The following is a 17,762-nucleotide window of genomic DNA, read 5'->3' as shown; positions in this document are numbered from 1 at the left end:
GCCCAGGTTCCTTGTGAGAGAGAAGCCATTATGATCTAATTATGGCTTTTCTATTAGATACCCATACCCCATGGAGCTTAGAGGAGGTAGGCACTTGTAAGAGCACAGAAAATGCTAATGAATTAAGTGAATGAGTGAGTGAATCTAATTATAACGGTTCTTTAATGTTCTGTGTGAAATAAGTTGATAGAAATATCTCATTCCATATAAGCCACTGTTTATATAATAGCAACCACCTGCCCAGTCAGAAACCAGTTAACCTCAGAAACCACTGCTAACTTCCTCCTGGTTAAATCACGTTCTGCTGCTTCTCTTTTTTGAATTCGTTGCTGTACTTGATGCCCCCGAAGTCTTGTTTTGTTTTCTGTTTTGACTTTGTAATATCCTGCTTTTCTTTCCTTTCACTGCTCTTTCTGGTTTACTTTGCTGCTTTAATTTCCTCCTACTTTTCAAGTGCGGCTGCCCCCAAAGGCTTGCATTTAGCTTTCTGCTCCTAGATTATGCTGACCTCAGAGGGATTAAACGGAGGTGATCATCAGGCCTAACTCCTTGCTCTCTGGTTGGACGCTTGAGTTGTGTGTTGGTCCTAGAAGCTTGCTTATGGCCCCCTCCCCCCTCCAACTCCCAAGAGCTCAGCATTCTGAACAGTTAAAAATTCAAAACTTCTATCATGTAGGCCATGGAGAGTAGGCACTCACTCATTTGATGTTGACTGAACTGGCAGCCTTCACCAGCAATAATGCAGTTTATGGGAATTGGAAGAAATGGACCAGTTGCTCTAAGAGTTCATTATCATTGGCTCTAACACATGCATTTATCAGGTGCACATGAATTCTTTGGGTGAGATTGTCATACTTGGTCTGATGGTGTTCTCATTATCACGCCCTCAAAAGTTTTTATGAAAAAAGGAATTGAAGTGGTGACTTGTAAAGACGACTCTCTTCCAACAAGTTTCTCACCACCTTTGCCAGGAAAACATAAGCCTAGCAGCAAAATCCTCAAAGCAAATCAAACTGGCATGGTGCTTGTGTGGATATAGACAATCGATTCACAAATGGGTGCATACAGCGTCTTAGTAGGTGATAGAACTGTTCAAAATCATCGCTGGAAAGGTAGAGTAGCTACGTTATGTACACAGGGCAACACGCCTGGAGTATAGTACAATAGATTTGGAGAGCTGAGGGACAGCATCCACACATTTTCACTCTGGCGTGTACTTCCTTAGCAGGAAAATGGCATATAAGGGAAGGTAGACCCTTTGCACAAAGGGGTTTTTTTCCTACACAGTTTCTTCTCCCCCACAGGGGTGGCAAGAGAACTAATGTTTATTGAGCGCTTACTAATTGCCAGACATTGTGTAAGGTGCTCCAATCAACTACTCTGTGCAGGGAGGTGGTGCTATCCTCGTTTTTCAGAAAAACCACCAAAAAAGCTAAAGATTGTGTTAAATAACTTGCCCAAGGTCACACAGCTAATAAGCAGCAAATCTAGGATTTGAACTTAAATCTGTCTGACTCTGAAGCCCATGCTTCTTTCATTGAATTTTGCTGCATCTTACTAGCAAAAAGGCTCTGGGGATTATGTGACGCTAGTCCACAGCCAGAGAACAAAGTAAGAAAAAAAAAGATTCTCTTCCAAATATCTTTTAATCAGTCTTTATTGAATATGAAATCTTTCCAAAGGAAACCTTCATGAAAAAGAGTATTCTGTTTTCTCACAACATGCTCTTGTAGGGTGTTAGCATACAATAAGTATATATTAAAAACAAACCTGGTTGTTACTCCCCAACGCCACAACATTATTGAACCAAAGAAATGATTACAAAGAGCCCATCACAGTCTAAACATTAACCCCTCCTATTTTCTTTTAACCATTTTATCACACAGTCGAATGCTCCCTAAAGTTTATAAGCTAATACTTCCTATGTTGGTAAAGATACTCCACAACGCTTAGCTGCTTTCATAACGTATTCCCTCATGAATATCTTTAAACATTAAGTGGAAAAAACACCCAACAAAAACAAACCTCTGCCGCACAGGCATACACATATGCTAGAGGCAGAATCACTCTCCCCCTGTAGGCACAAATCCAAACGTGTGCTCTCGTTAACTGGGTTTGTTTGCGCACGTGCACACACATGCAGATAATCTACCCCCCTCAGGACAGCAGCAATTTCCAAGTCCCCCAGCCCCCTTGGTGCGCCCCAGGACATCGAGGGAGTTCAGAGCTGCGCACCACAGCTCAGTGCAGCCTTGAATCCAGCCCAATCACGGTCTGGCTCAAGCAGGAGAGCAAGCAACACAGGCCCTTCTTTCATCGTCTTCCTCAACCCCCACTCCGACCCCCCTTCGCCTCAACCCCATCCCGGGGTTCTGACACTGGCAGAACGAAATGTAACAGAAAATGTATCATGGTAATAATTTGAGAACTTGGCTCGAAGACGTACCCCGAAGAATTTAGAAAATATCAAAAAGTTTAGGGAAAATTAAAAATGTAAAAATCTGACAAATCAAAGCTAACTGATGTTTTGATTTAAAAATAGATGTTTCTTATCTACAAAACGAATACATGAATTATAAAATGCATTAAAAAATTCAGAGTTCAAAGTGGTATAAAGTAATAAATTCGTCTCCCTCTCCGGCCCACCCTCATTCCCACTTCCCAGAGGGAATTACTGATAAAAGTTCCTTGTGATTCCTTCCACATATTGCCATCTACAAGTACATCTGCAATTTTTTTCTCTTCCACAAGTGGAAGCTGTGGTTAAGATCACAAGTTGTGGAACCAGACTGACTGGGTTTGGTTCCCATCTCTACTAATTACTAGTTGAGTGCTCTTCAGCAAGTTACCTAATCTCTCTGTGCCTCAGTTTCCTAATTTATGAAACAAGGACAGATACTATTACCTACTTCCTAGGGCTGTTATGAGGATTAAATGAGTTGCTACGTGCTAAGCATATGGTAGACGCTACGTGCTATATATACGGTAGCTATAACTTCAAAAATAACTGTATTGAGATATATTTTATGTATCATAAAATTCACCCATTGCAAGTGTACAATTCCATGTTTTAATCAGTTTTAGAACATTTTTATCCCCACGATGAGATCTCTCCTGCCCATTTACAGTTAATCCCTGTTCCCACCCCTAACCCTAGGCAACCATTAATCTACTTTCTGTCTCCATAGATTTGCCTTTTCTAGACATTTCATATAAATGGAATCATACAATATGTGGTCTCTTGTGTCTGGCTTCTTTCTTTTCACAAAATATTTTTGAGGTTCATTCATGACATAGCATGTGTCAGTAGTCCATTCCTTTTTATTGCTGAATAGTATTCCATCATATGGATATACCATAATTGTCTATCCACTTGACAGTTGGTGGACATTTAAATTGTTTCCAATTTTTGGCTATTATGAATAACGCTGCTGTGAATATTTCCATGTGAGTCTTTGTGTGGACATGGGTTTTATCATTTCTTTCAAATAGACCTAGGAGTGGAATTGCTGGATTGTATGGTACTTTTATATATAACGCTTTGACAAACTCCCAAACTGCTGCCAAAGTAGCTGTGCCATTCTACATTCCCATCAGCATCCAATGAGAGTTCCCATTTCTGCATATTCTTGTCAACATTTGGTGTTGTCTGTCTGTCTTACACTCATTTAGTGAGCACAAAATGATATCTCACTGTAGTTTTAATTTACATTTCCCTAATGACTGATGACATTAAGCATCTTTTCATCTGCTTACTAGCCATTTGCCAATCTTCTTTGGTGAAAAGTCTGCTCAAGTTTTTTGTCCATTTAAAAAACTGGGTTATTTGTCTTAACTTGTAAGAGTTCTTTACGCATTCTGGATACATGTCATTTATCAGATATGTGTTTTATAAATATTTTCTCCTAGTTTTTTTTGTCTTTTCATTTTCTTAATGGTGTCTTTTGAAGTACAAAAATTTTGAATTTTGATAAGGTCCAATTTGTTTTTTTTTTTTCCTTTTATGGACCATGTTTTTGGTATCATATCCAAGAAAACTTTGCCTAACCTAAGCTCCCATGAATCCTCTTATGCTTTCTTCTAAAAGTGTAAGATGTCTGTAGCTCTTATATTTAAGTCTGAAAAATTTAAAGTCAATTTTTGTGTAAGGTGTGAGGTAAGGGTCTAAGATCATCTTTTCACACGTGCATAGGCAGTCTTCCCAGCACCATTTGTTGAACATCCTTTCCTCGAATGAATTGCCTTGAGATCTCTGTCAAAAAATCAGTTGACTTTAAATATTAGGATTTGTTTCTGAACTCTTAATTCTGTTCCATTGGTCATTATGTCTATCCTTATGCCAGTACCACACTATCTTTCTTGATAACTATAGCTTTACGGTAACTTTCGAAATTGGGAAGTGAGGGTCCTCCAACTTTTTTTTTTTCAAGACTGTTTTAGCTATTCTGGATCCTTGCATTTCCATATAAACTTTGAGATCTCCTCGTCAATTTCTGCAAAAAGGCCTTCTGGAATTTTGTCAGGGATTGCATTGAATCTATAAATCAATTTGGGGAGAATTACTGTCTTAACAATATTGAGTCTTCCAATCCAAGAATATGGAATGGCTGTCCATTTATTTATATCTTCTTTAACTTCCCTGAGTAACGTTTTGTAATTATTAGTGTACAAGTCTTGTGCTTCGTTTATTTCTAAGTATTTTATTCTTTTGATGCTAGTGTAAATGAAATCGCATACTTAGTTTGATTTTTGGACTGTTTGTTTCTTGTATACAGAATGTAGTTGATTTTCTACATTGATCTAGTGTCCTGTGGCCTTGCTGTACTTCTATTTTTCTGTTGTTTTGTTTTGTGGATTCCTTAGGATTTTCTATACACAAGATTATGTCATATGCAAATAGAAATAGTTGTGCTTCTACCTTTCCAGTCTAGATCTTTTGTCACTTTGTTTCTTTTTCTTGCATAACTTCCCTAGCTAGAACCTCCAGTACAATGTTGAACAAAAGTGATGAGAACAGATATTCTTGTCTGATTCCTGATGTTAGGGGAAAGCTTTCAGTATTTTACAATTAAATATGATGTTACCTGTGGGTTTTTTTTTGGTAAATGCTCTTTATCAGGTTAAGGAAATTTCCTTCTATTCCTAGTTTGTTGAATATTTTTATCATGAAAGGGTGTTGAGTTCTGTCAAATGCTTTTTCTGTGTCTATTGAGGTGATCATGTGGTTTTTGTCTTTTCTTTCAATTGAAATGATATTTGACATTGATTGGTTTTTGCACGTGGAACCAACCTTACATTCCTTGGATAAATCCCACTTGGTCATGGTGTATAAATCTTTTTATACACTGCTGGATTCGGTTTGCTGGTATTTTGTTGAGGATTTTTGTGCTTATATTCATAAAGGATATTGGTCTGTAGTTTTCTTGTAATGTCCTTGTCTGATTTGGGTAATACTGGCCTTGTAGTATTAGTTGTGAGGTGTTCCCTCCTATGAGTTTGTGAAAGATTGGTATTAATTCTTCTTCAAATGTTTAAAGAATTAACCAGTGAAGCCATCTGAACCTGGGCTTTTTCTTTGTGGAAAGTTTATTTGATGACAAATTCAATCTCTTTACTTGTTGTAAATCTATTTAGATTTTCTATTTCTTTTTAAGTCAGTTTTGGTAGTTTGTCTTTCTAGGAATTTGTCTATTTCATGTAGATTACCTAATTTGATGCCATACAATTATTCATAGTATTCCTTTATAACACTTTTATTTCTCTAAAGCTGGTAGTGATATCCACCCTTTCATTCCTGGTTTTAGTAATTTGAATTGTCTCTCTTTTTTCTTAGTCAGTCTAATCTTTCTTCTTTTTTTATTATAGGCGCTTGAACGTATCAATTTCCCTTTAAGCACTACTTTAGCTGCATCCCATAAATTTTGACATGTGTGCTTTTATTTTAATTTAGATCAAAGTACTTTCTAGTTCCCTTGGAATTTCTTCTTTGACCCATAAAGTTTTTAGAAGCGTATTGCTTAATTTCCAAATACTTGTTGATTTTCCTAATTTCTTTCTTTTGTTTATTTCTAATTTAACTACATTTTGGTTACAGAACAGACTTTGCATGATTTCACTCCTTTTTAATTTGTTAATACTTGTTTTGTGACCTAGCATAAGTCTATCCTGGACAATATTCCATGTGCACTTGAAAAAATATGTTTTCTACTGCTGTTAGGTACAGTGTTCTGTAGATTTCTGTCAGGCTTATTGGTAGATAATGTTGTTCATATCTTCTCTATCCTTGTTGGTCTTCTGCCTGTCTTTCTACCCATTATTGAAGGTGTGATAGTAAAGTATTGAACTATTATTGTTGCATTGTCTATTTCTCCCTTCAAGTACGTCAGTTTTAGTTTCATGTATTTTGGCGCTCTTTTGTTAAGTGCATGTAAGTTAAAAATTATTATCTCTTCCTGTTAAGTTGACCTTTTTGTCATAATAAAATATCCCTCTTTGATTCTAATAACAATTTTTGTCTTAAAAACTTTTTTGTCTGCTGTTAATATAGTTATTCCAGTCTTTTTTTGGTTACTGTTTGCATATCTTTTTGCATGTTCTATTTGTATATCTTTTTCTATCTTTTTATGTTTAATCTATTTGGGTCTTTGAATCTAAGGTGTGTCTCTTCTAGATAGTAGACAGTTTGTTTTTATTCATTAATTGGAGAGTTTATTTCATTTACATTTAATTTAATTACTGATAAGGAAGTACTGACTTGTGCCATTTTGCTATTTGTTGTCTGTATATCTTTTCATGCATCTGCTTTGTGTCTTTTTAAATAAATAGGTATTTTCTAGTGTATCATTCAAATTACTTTGTTGTTTCTTTTACTATATATCTTTCAAGTTATTTTCTTAGTGGTAGCCCTGAGAATTACAATTACCATCTTAAAACAATCTAGTCCATATTAATACTAACAATTTCAATACTATACAATATCTTTGCTCCAGTATAGCTCTATTCCCTTTCTATTCCTTTGAGCTATTATTGTCATAGAAACTAATTCTTTATACATTTCTAGTCCACCAACATAGTTTCATAAGTCTTTCTTTATGCAGTTTTACTTTAAATAAGGTAGAAGAGGACAAAAATTACAAAAAATACATTTATACTCTTTTATATTTACCTACATAGTTACATTTATTGGTGCTCTTTCTTTCTTTGTGTGGATTTGAGTTACTGCCTAGTCCTTTCATTTCAGACTGAAAGACTGCCACTAGTCTTTCTTGCATGTCAGGTCCACTAGTAAAAAATTCTTTCAATTTTTGTTCATCTGGAAATTTAACAATTTTTCCTTCATTTTTTTTAAAGATTGGCACCTGAGCTAACATCTGATGCCAATCTTCCTTTTCTTCTTCTTCTTCTTCTTCTCCCCAAAGCCACCCAGCACATAGTTGTACATTCATACATCATAGTTGTAGATCCTTCTGGTTGTGCTATGTGGGATGCTGCCTCAGCATGGCCTGATGAGCAGTGCCACGTCTGCACCCAGGATCTGAACTGGTGAAACCCTGGGCCATGGAAGCGGAGCACACAAACTTAATCACTTGGCCATGGGGTGGACCCTCTTTATTTTCGAGGAGTAGTTTTGTCAAATATAGAATTCTTGGTTGACGATATTTTCCTTTCAATGCTTCAAATATGTCATCCCTCTGCATTCTGGCTTCCACGGTTTCTGATGAGAAATCCACTGTTAATCTTACTGAGGATCACTTGTACATGATGAGTCACTTCCCTCTTGCTGCTTTCAAAAATCTTTGTCTTTGACTTTTGACAGTTTGACTGTGATGTGGCTGGGTGTGTATCTCCTTGGGTTTATCTTTCTTGGAGTTTGTTGAATTTCTTGGATTGGATGTGTAGATTAAAGTTTTTCATGAAATTTAGGGAGTTTTTGGCCATTATTTTTTCAAATATTCTTTCTATCCCCTTCTCTACACCCCCTTTCCTTGTTCTGGAACTCCCATTATGTGTATGTTGGTATGCTTGATGTTCCCAAGGTCTGTGAGGCTATGTCCATTTTTCTTCATTGTTTTTACTTTCTGTTACTCAGACTGGATAATCTTAATTGACCTATCTTTGGGTTCTCTGATTCTTTCTACTGTCAGCTCAAATCTGCTGTTGAACACTTCTAGTGAATTTTTCATTTCAGTTATCGTACTTTTCAACTCCAAAATTTCTATTTGAATCTTTTAAAAAAATCTCTCTTTTCATTGATATTTGGTGAGGCACAATTGTCATACTTTTTCTTTAATTCTTTAGACATGATTTCATTTAGTTCTTTGAGCATATTTATAAAGGCTTCTTTGAAATCTTTGTCTAGTAAGTCCAATGTCTGAGCTTCCTTAGGGAGAGCTTCTATTGACTGCTTTTTTCCCCTGTATATGGGTCATATTTTCCTATTTCTTTATGAGTCTTATAATTCTAGTTGAAAACTGGACATTTTTGGTAACATAATTTGGCAACTCTAAATCACATCGTCCCCCTCCCCAGAGTTTATTGTTGTTACTACTTTGTTCTTTAGTTTGTTTTTGTTGTTCTTTTGTTTAGTGACTGTGTTGGACTAATTCTATTGTATTACCTGTAGTGTATGGCCTCTCATGTAAGTCTCTATTCAGTTCAGTAGTTAGATATTGTTTTATCAGATATTTCCTTAAACGTCTTGAATCAATAAGACTTCCATCCTTTGCCTGGGTCGGGGCGCAGTATAGGGATGGGGCTATGTGCTGTTTGGGTCATGCCTTCAACACTTAGGCAGGTATTTTACAACTCTACCTTAGCCTTCACTTCTGGGTTGTGCAGAGCTTTAAGGTCAGCCAGAGATGAGAGATTGATGTCCTCTCAGGTCTTTCCTGGGCATGTACACAGCCCTGCATATACATTCAACCTTCTAGATCTCCAAGAATCTCAGTGTTCTTTCAATGCCACTATAGGATATCTCATTTGCTAGATCTTTCTTTAAGTTTTTGGCTAGACTTTTGCTTGCCCAAACTAGTATAGTCGCCTCAGGCAGCTGTGATGTTAAACCACTGTTGCTGATTGCTTTCAACAAATGCTCTACAGATAAGGCTTTTCTCATGGAGCAAACTCTGAGTTGGGTCAAATAGTGAAAACACCCTATGAATAGAACTTTCCAGGGAGCTGTGAGACAGGTTAAATAGTGACAATGTTCTGGGGAATGGGACTTCTTGAGGAGCTCCAAATCCAGTCTGCTCCCTCCGGTGGTTGTAATGCTGCTGCTGCTGTTGCTGTTTTCTTTACAGCTACTATGGCTGTAAGTCTGCCTTTTTTCAAGGCTACTGTGGAACTGGGGAGAGGGAAATGGGAGTAGGCCAAGTTAAAATGCCATAAAATGTCCTCACAGAGTTTAAACAGTTTTTCTTGATTAAATGCTCCTCAAATTGCTTCAGGCCTTTGGTTAATTCCAATATTTCTGGAAAAAGTTGGTTTTTATAATTTTGCCAGTATTCTTGTTGTTTTTATGGAAGAGTGGATCTACAGAAGTCTTCACTCTGCCAGTCCAGAAGTCCCCCTGGTTAGCTATTATTTTATTTTATAAGCTGCTCCTTGGCTTATCTTTTTCCCCATTTAACAATGCCTCTTAGAGGTTTCTTTTTTTGAGGAGGAGGAGGATTAGCCCTGAGCTAACATCTGCTGCCAATCCTTCTCTTTTGCTGAGGAAGACTGGCCCTGAGCTAACATTCCTGCCCATCTTCCTCCACTTTATATGTGGGACGCCTGCCACAGCATGGCTTGACAAGCGGTGCCATGTCCGCACCCGGGATCTGAACTGGCGAATCCCGGGCCGCCGAAGCAGAATGTGCAAACTTAACAGCTGTGCCACCGGGCCGGCCCCTCTTAGAGATTTTTTTTTTTTCAGGTCATGCAGATCTTCTGTATTGTTCCAGAGTAGGGGTGCAACATAATTTATTTAACCAGGTCCTATCACTGGACCATTTAGTTTTTTCTTCCCCAGCACAATCAATGCAAGAAATACCGTTTTGGATAATCTTATACGTATATTGCATGTATATCTTTAGGTTAAATTCCCAAGCAAGAAATAGCTAGTCAAAGAGTATGTGCAGTTCTCATTTTGATTGATAGTCCCAAATTGCCCTCAAAATAGCTACACTAATTATACTGTCTCTACTACTATATCAAAGTGCCTTCTTCACATATACTTGCCAACACTGAGAATCTTCTTAATTTTTGCTAATTCAATAGTTCAGAAAATGGTGCCTCATTCCATTAATTCATTTATTTAGTTTTTACTTGGTTTTAATGCTGTAAATATGATTAAGAGCCTAGCATAAGGCCGACTAGTTGTTTACCTCACACACACAGTTTGAAAGGTCCTGTAGACCGAGGCTTTGTTATAATAAGCAAGAGGAGAGGAAAAAGCAGTTGCAGACGTAGGAGCATCACGGAGCATGCCTTATTACCAAAATGGTTTTTTCAATAGTTTGCGAAAGCAGTTTGGGGATAAAGGCATCCATCAAAACCTGCTGTTGCTATTGTTTCATGGATTTGGATAACTTCACACTATTAAGACTCATGGTGATTGTTGGAAAAATGGAGTCCGACACCCTGGAATTTGGCATGATGACTCAGGATAGTGAGTGCAGCTGCCTCTTGTAAATTGCCCTGGGGCCCTGGTAAGCTCTAACTGGAAGTTTTTGCTAGAATATTTCAGCTAGCTACTGGTGATCTTTTCCTTTCACAGTTGCAATTAGAAAGAATTGGACATGCTTGGGGCTCACAAATTGTTTGTAGAGAGCATGAGAAGAATAGGATTGTGTTCAGGCTGCTTTAAAAGTATTTTATGAGAGGGGTATAGAGAAGGAAATAGTGGTGTTTAAAGTGAGGTTAAAAAAGACACGGAAAAAAAATCAAAGGTCTGCCACTGAAGACTTGATATACCTAAATGCCAGGTAAAGTTCAGAGAGAGATTTATTATGACAACTATAAAGGAAACATCTTCCTTATCTAGGCTGATGTCTTCAATTACTTTTATTGTCTTTTAGGCACTAGCATGGTTTCCAAAAGCCACGCCAAGTTTGCTTAATACACAGCTTGTCCTTTTCATTCTCCATGCATGGTCATTCCTAGGCTATGGATACTGGGCTACTCAACTCAGGCCAGTATGGAGAGGAACTGAGTGGGGAGCATGCTGAAATGGAGGGTGGAGAGGAAGATGAGCACCATCAACTCCGTGGTGATCTTGGAAAACTTGCTTAATGTCTCAGTTTTCAAATCTCTTAAGTGAGGCAATGAATTAGCAGGGAACACAGAAAGCATTATAAAAGCATTATGGTGGATATTACCGTGATCATATACTATTCAGGGAAATTGAACTTGATCAAGTAAACCTCTGATAAAGGGCTATATTGTAAATCATTTTTTCTCCTCACAATAATTTTGCACGTTTGTGTTTTAGTGAGTAAAGTAAAAATCATATAATCATAAAGAAAAAAAAGCTAGTACGTTTCCTTTTAAATGTAGACAGTTAGTATAACATAGTGGTTAAGTGGATGGGCTTTGGAGCCAGACTGCCTGCCTTCATATCCTGGCTCTGTCGCTTACAGGGTATGTAACCTTGGGCAATGTCTGGGTTTTGTCATCTGTAAAATAATAATAATAATAATTCCTACCTCTTCGATAGCATTAATATTAGGATTAAATTAGTTAATATAAGAAAAGCACATAGTACTGGGCAAGGAGAAGCACTCAATAAATGTTAGCTATTGTTGTAAATATTATGAATTAAAAATACTCTCCTTTGCCCAGACACATAACAGGAGCCAGGAAGACAGGTAGAGGCAGAGGGCTGGTGTGTGAGTGCAAGGAAACCAGAGGCTCTCCTCCAGTTCCTCCGGGGAGATCGTAGTTCTGATGATGGTGTTGCTGACAAAGATGTCAGTAATTATTGTGACCATACTATCAGGATGTTTTGTAAAGAATACATCAATGTTATTCAAAACAGAATATGAGCTACTTGCATCAGAATCACCAGGGGAAGGAAGAATTTATAAACTTCGGATTCCAGAGCTTCATCCCAAACCTGCAGAATCAGACTGTACATTTTTAACAGGCACCCCAGGAGCTTCTGATGCAGACTAAAGTTGGAGAACCACTGGATTGAGCTATACTTAGATATGGTTTGGTCAGAACACAGAAAGCAGCTAGTAACACTGACGGTAATGCCAAATGGTCTTCGTATAGGAATTCATATTCAACTTGGCCCAGGAGCTGCTCTGACTTCTGCTCTCGGGCTAATGAAAAATCTTTTCTTGTAATTTTTGAATTCAGGTGGCAAGCTATCCTATTTCTGGGCATAGTAAATAAAATTTTAATTCCTAGTTCTATAAGGCTTTTGTCAAATAAATTTTTGATGCGGGTTGTAGCTCTTGATTTTACCAGTAGGGAGCACAGTCTGTCTATTGATCTCAGGCTTTGTATAACAGAGAAGTCTGAGATGGTCTTTTCTCTATTTTAGTACGGAAATCTTTTCCTGGGGGTTGGATAATAAGAGACAAGGACCACTTCTGTGTAGGGTAAGCATGTGACCCTCAGGGTTTTTCAAAGATGAGACAGAATGGAACTCTTAAATCTAAAACTTTTATATCTGAAAAATATGGTTTCCTAGACATGCCCCTCTATAAAATGAAATAGAGCCCTTCTTTCATGAGCAACATGCATTCCATTTGAGCTCTTTGGGATTGGGTGTGAAATGCAGAGAAATGTGTAAGATAAATTATGAGCTGTTGAATTATTCTATTTTTGGAAACAACGTGCTTTGGCATGTGGAATTAGACACCTGGAGGGAAGTACGTGAATGCTTGATGAAAGATAAATTGGAATTTTCTGTGGTTTGAGAGGTTTTTTTCTCAGCTCCTACAGACCATTTAATTATAATCTAAAAGAAAACTGGAAGGGCAAGTGTTTTGGGGCTTTGGGGAAAAGCTAAAACACAGATCAGCTTTCGCTCCCCTTCTCCCAACCCCCCAAAGTCAAAGTACTTGAGACCATGATAGTAATACCCTCAAATGAAAACCTTTCTCAGTGTTTTCAGTACAACATTTCATAAACTCAAAGGAATGATTAGTTCATTAATAAAATGTAGACACTAGGAAAACAAGTTTTAGAAAAAAAATTGGACTGAATATCAAGACAAGTAGAATTTCTGTGAAGAAATCTCTCTGTACTTGAAGTAGGTTTCATTCTTAAGATGCCTAAATATAATAATACTAGGTCAAAACACTGGGGAATGTTGGTTAATATTTATTGAATGCCCACCACGAATGTGCTGCAGGGAATCAGTCTGTGATGGTTGGCCTGAAGACTGTGAATAAGTCTCAAACTAATAAATTTTTTTCTTTATTTTTTCTCTGGTGGCCTAAATAGTCATCGTAGTTTCTCTGAATATAAAGGCTTATGCTCCTGGGATTGGTCCATAAATTGGTTACAGCCTTTTATATCTCCAAAGTCATATTCATTGGGATGACAAATGGGATCCATTGATGGTGCAAAAAATAAAGATTTAGAAAAATAAGTGTGGATTATCAGCTGCTTGAAAGAAAAGGGAAATTTCCCCGGGTGGCAGTAAACTAGAACTTGTTTTTTTCTGGCCTTAGATTCTCACATCTGCTCTGTGTATGATGTGTCATGAAATTTACTCTGCTCTACTAGACACATTTTGATTCCCCAAAATACGTCTTCTACAGAAGATGAACTTTCTCTAGTCAATTTAAGTCTGTCAAAGCAAAACTTCTTTGATGAATCATATTTATTTCATAATGATCTCACTCCAAAAACTGATGAGGAATTTTAACAGGAAAACCTGTCTCCATACTTTTCTTCATAATGGTGCTCTATTTTGGTTCCAAAATAAGAGTTATAGTTATTTCAAAGTTTTTTTCTTGTCTCCTTTTTCCAACCAGTTCTAAATCTCCTGGTACCACTCTCCCTACCTTTGCTAGTAAAAATGAAAAACAAAAGCCTTGCAAAAGATAATAGTAAATGGAATTATTTGCTTTGTGATATAGAATCTTTGATATGATCTACAGATTATAGAAATTGCATCCCATTGTATCAACCTAGATGTGTGGAGTTAGTCCTCAGTAAAACTGTGAAGTAAGCAAAATTGATTTCAGCTCTCTCCCCACCCACACCCTTTCAACATGTAGTGCCTTGACTTCGCAGCATCGTGTGGAAGCTTTCCCTTTGCATCCTTTATGTATTTCCCATTAGTGTTTTTGATTTCCTTTACTTATGATCACAGTCTTCACAGAAAAACTTAATCTCTTAAACTGGTTTGTTATCATATGAGAATGGGCCTTTGTTAATGTTTTACCACTTTCCAAGTAATATATTTGCATTTAACAGAGATTTTGAGAGACGGCAACTTAACAGAAAAGGGATGACTTTAATAATAGGGATTCTAGATCTTGTAACAAATTACTAGATGTGGCTGATATTAGCAATCGCCTCCCCCCAGCGTGACTTCTCACTTTCTTCCTCAGTAACAGAATCGTGATTTTGTTTGGTGTGATAATGCGCCTAGAACAAAGACTATTGCCAGCCTCCTTTGAAGCCACGTTTGGCCATGTGGCTAAGTTAAGCCTCATAACATGTAAATGAAATTCTCCCTAAAACTTAGAGGGTGGCCTTTTGTCCTGCCCAGCTTCTTTGTGAGGCCAATGCAGAATGTGAACATGATGGCTAGCACCAGAGCTCGCTCAAATTATGAGATGACCTTGAGGATGGAAGCCACATACTGAGAATGGTAGAGCAGAAAGGTAGTTCGCATGGGTCAGTTGACTCGACCACCTGGACTACCTACTTCTATCTAGTTTAAATCATGTCATTTTGGGATTTTCTGTTATATGCAGCAGAACTTGATTCTAAGGAGACAGAAGACGAATATCTTTGGGAAACCAGGGCTTTGCTGTATCTCTCAGCAAAATTGGTAGGCTAATTCTGAGAAAACTACCACTACTGGCTTTAAGAGAGAAGGTTTTTTTGGTTTTTTTTTTTGAGGAAGATTAGCCCTGAGCTAATATCTGCTGCCAATCCTCCTCTTTTTGCTGAGGAAGACTGGCCCTGAGCTAACATCTGTGCCCATCTTCCTCTAATTTATAAGTGGAATGCCTGCCACAGCATGGCTTGATGAGCAGTGCATAGGTCCATGCCCTGGATCTGAACTGGCAAACCCCAGGCTGCTGAAGTGGAGTACTCAAACTTAACCACCATGCCACTGGGCCAGTCCCTAAGAGAGAAGTTTTTCATCTTCGAGAATGTATGGAGAATTCTTGCTTTCCTGAATTCTTCTGAAAAAATTCTGTCTCATACTTTCTAAATTGTTTAAAGGGCATAGATCTTATCATGCCAAATATATCATAAATGACTAGACAACAAAGAGGATAACCTATTTTCTATCTGCCATGCCACAGAGTCTAGCAGAGTGGAATGCTGGGTTCTTCATATCTTGTTGATCATATTAGTGTAACAGTTACCCTAGATTGACATGCCCTGGTAGAAAGACACTCTCAAAGAGAGAAGTAGTTTGGATGAACAGGAAATGTAAAAGGTCAACCACAAACCATTCTGACTTGAACATGACATGATTTAGCGTAACCAAAACATCAAAAGCTATTATAGGGAACATGGGGGATTTTCATCACAGGGTGCACTAGACAGATACACATGGCTAAAGGGACATTGCTGTGAAGTGGCAACCTCCACCCCAAGGAATGGATTTCAGCAGGCATGGTGAATTTGTGAGTCAGCATGCCACATGGGCCCCTTTGCAAAATAAACAAGCTCAGATCCCTGTGTTATATTTGTAGCTAGTCACATTGCTGTCTTTTTACTCTCTACTTTAGCAACTCAACCATAGCTAGGGACTGTACCCAAAATCCCCTACCTTTGGCAAGTGTCTTGTTCTTGGCTCACTGGTGATTGATATGGGTTTGAGCCTGAATTGTGTTTCAGTAGCCAACATCTCTGTAAGTAAGACCCGCAGAAATACTGCTGTCAGTGGAAAATTCAGAATGCCAAATGATTGCATCAGCAGAGAAGGATAAATATAAATGATATATTCATATCACTGTTAGACAGAGATCAACTCAGCACTATGGAGTTGCTGGGTTTTATTTGTTTGTTTGTTTTGGTTGAGGGATTTATTGTGGCTCGGTCTGTTTCCCTTGGTTCAATCTGCCTCTCTCTTTCTGAGTCTTTTCAGCAAGGACAATAGGCCTGAGTGTCAAAGACGTGAATGGAAGAAAAGATAGGCAAATGGAACCTAAATATCAAAGCAGTAAGTATACAAGTGACTACGCACTCATGAGGCTACAAATGCCGGGATTGACTATTGGCCTAAAGTATCGATGCGGCCCTTGGGTAAGTAGCTTTTGTGCGAATTAATTAAAGATACCAGAGGAGACTTAGGAGCAGGACTCTGCGATGAGACACGAACAACATCTTTTGTGTATACGTTCATACCTGGTTTTTAATATGGAGCCACTTTTCTTTCTCGTTAGGGAACAGCATGTTGTCAGCAAAATTAAGCCCCAGAATGAAATTTCTTAAAAAAGGAAAGCCAAAATGAAATCATTTTTTAAGGGTATAAATAAAATAGATCCACGCATTTCCTGACAGCCTGAATGAGAAGGTCCATATTTATCTCGGTAAGCTTTCAGCGTTAGACTTTAGGAGCCAAAGTGACAGTTTTGGACTCAGCCAGACAGTGAATCTTATATATAAAGACTCAAAATAGATTTCCTTTGCCCCTAGTCCTGCCAAAGAGCCATTTTAGGTGTGCAGGAAGGCGCTGAGCACACTAATGCATAGTGCCCTTATGCTGAGTGGGAGCAATGGATGGCTTCGCCTCACCTGACTTTTCTTGATTGGAATTTAGATCCCCCAAAGAATCTGAAAGGTAATAGGAGAGTTTTTGCGATTTCATTGCAAATATGCTTTTTGCCTTTTTTATATGTAGAATCATTGAAAATTCAGAAGAAAATGCAAAAAGCCTGCTTTTGTATAATGGGAACAGATAATCGAGCTGCGGGCAATCATCGATGCTTTTGATCAATCTGGGATTAGAGGAATTCTTCATACTTTTAGAAACATACTGTGTTAAAAGATAAGGGATACAAGAATGGATTTAAGTAAGATAAGAACTTTCATCCCAAATTTCGACAGAGCTCAAGGCCAACTTTTTGTAATCATATTCTGAAGAGCCTTGTAGCTGTACTCTTTTACATCCTCCTCTTTTTCTCCTGCTTTCTTCCCTCTCTTCTTTCTCATTGCCTTCTATCAAAAAAAAAAAAAAACCCATTTAAAGGCCACTTGCGTGCTTTCAATACTATGCAAATTCTGGACAGTGCAAAATGGGAGAGAGTATGGGCCCTCTTTTAGAACTTGCAAATTAAACTCATATGTAAATGGTACGTGCATTGAGTGATATATTAAGTTATACAGGCACAGAATAAGTAGAGAGGATTTAGATTTCATGTTTAGGTAAGAGCAAAATGGGACTTTCTAATCTCTTCAAATTAGCGAGAGAAATTCTGTAAAGGAGATGGGAAGACTGCACGAATAAAGCATGAGGCTAATGCGCCCGAGACAAGCCAAGGGGGTGGGTAGGGTAGTGGGAGGAGACAAGGGATATCACATGGTGGTTAGGGGTGGTTTGAGGAAGGACTATTTGGATGCAAGTTAGG

Source organism: Equus caballus, chromosome X, assembly GCF_041296265.1.
Source record: "Equus caballus isolate H_3958 breed thoroughbred chromosome X, TB-T2T, whole genome shotgun sequence".
In the NCBI taxonomy this organism is placed as follows: Eukaryota; Metazoa; Chordata; class Mammalia; order Perissodactyla; family Equidae; genus Equus; species Equus caballus.
The sequence above is the reverse complement of the archived record's forward strand: the minus strand, read 5'-3'. Positions refer to the sequence as shown.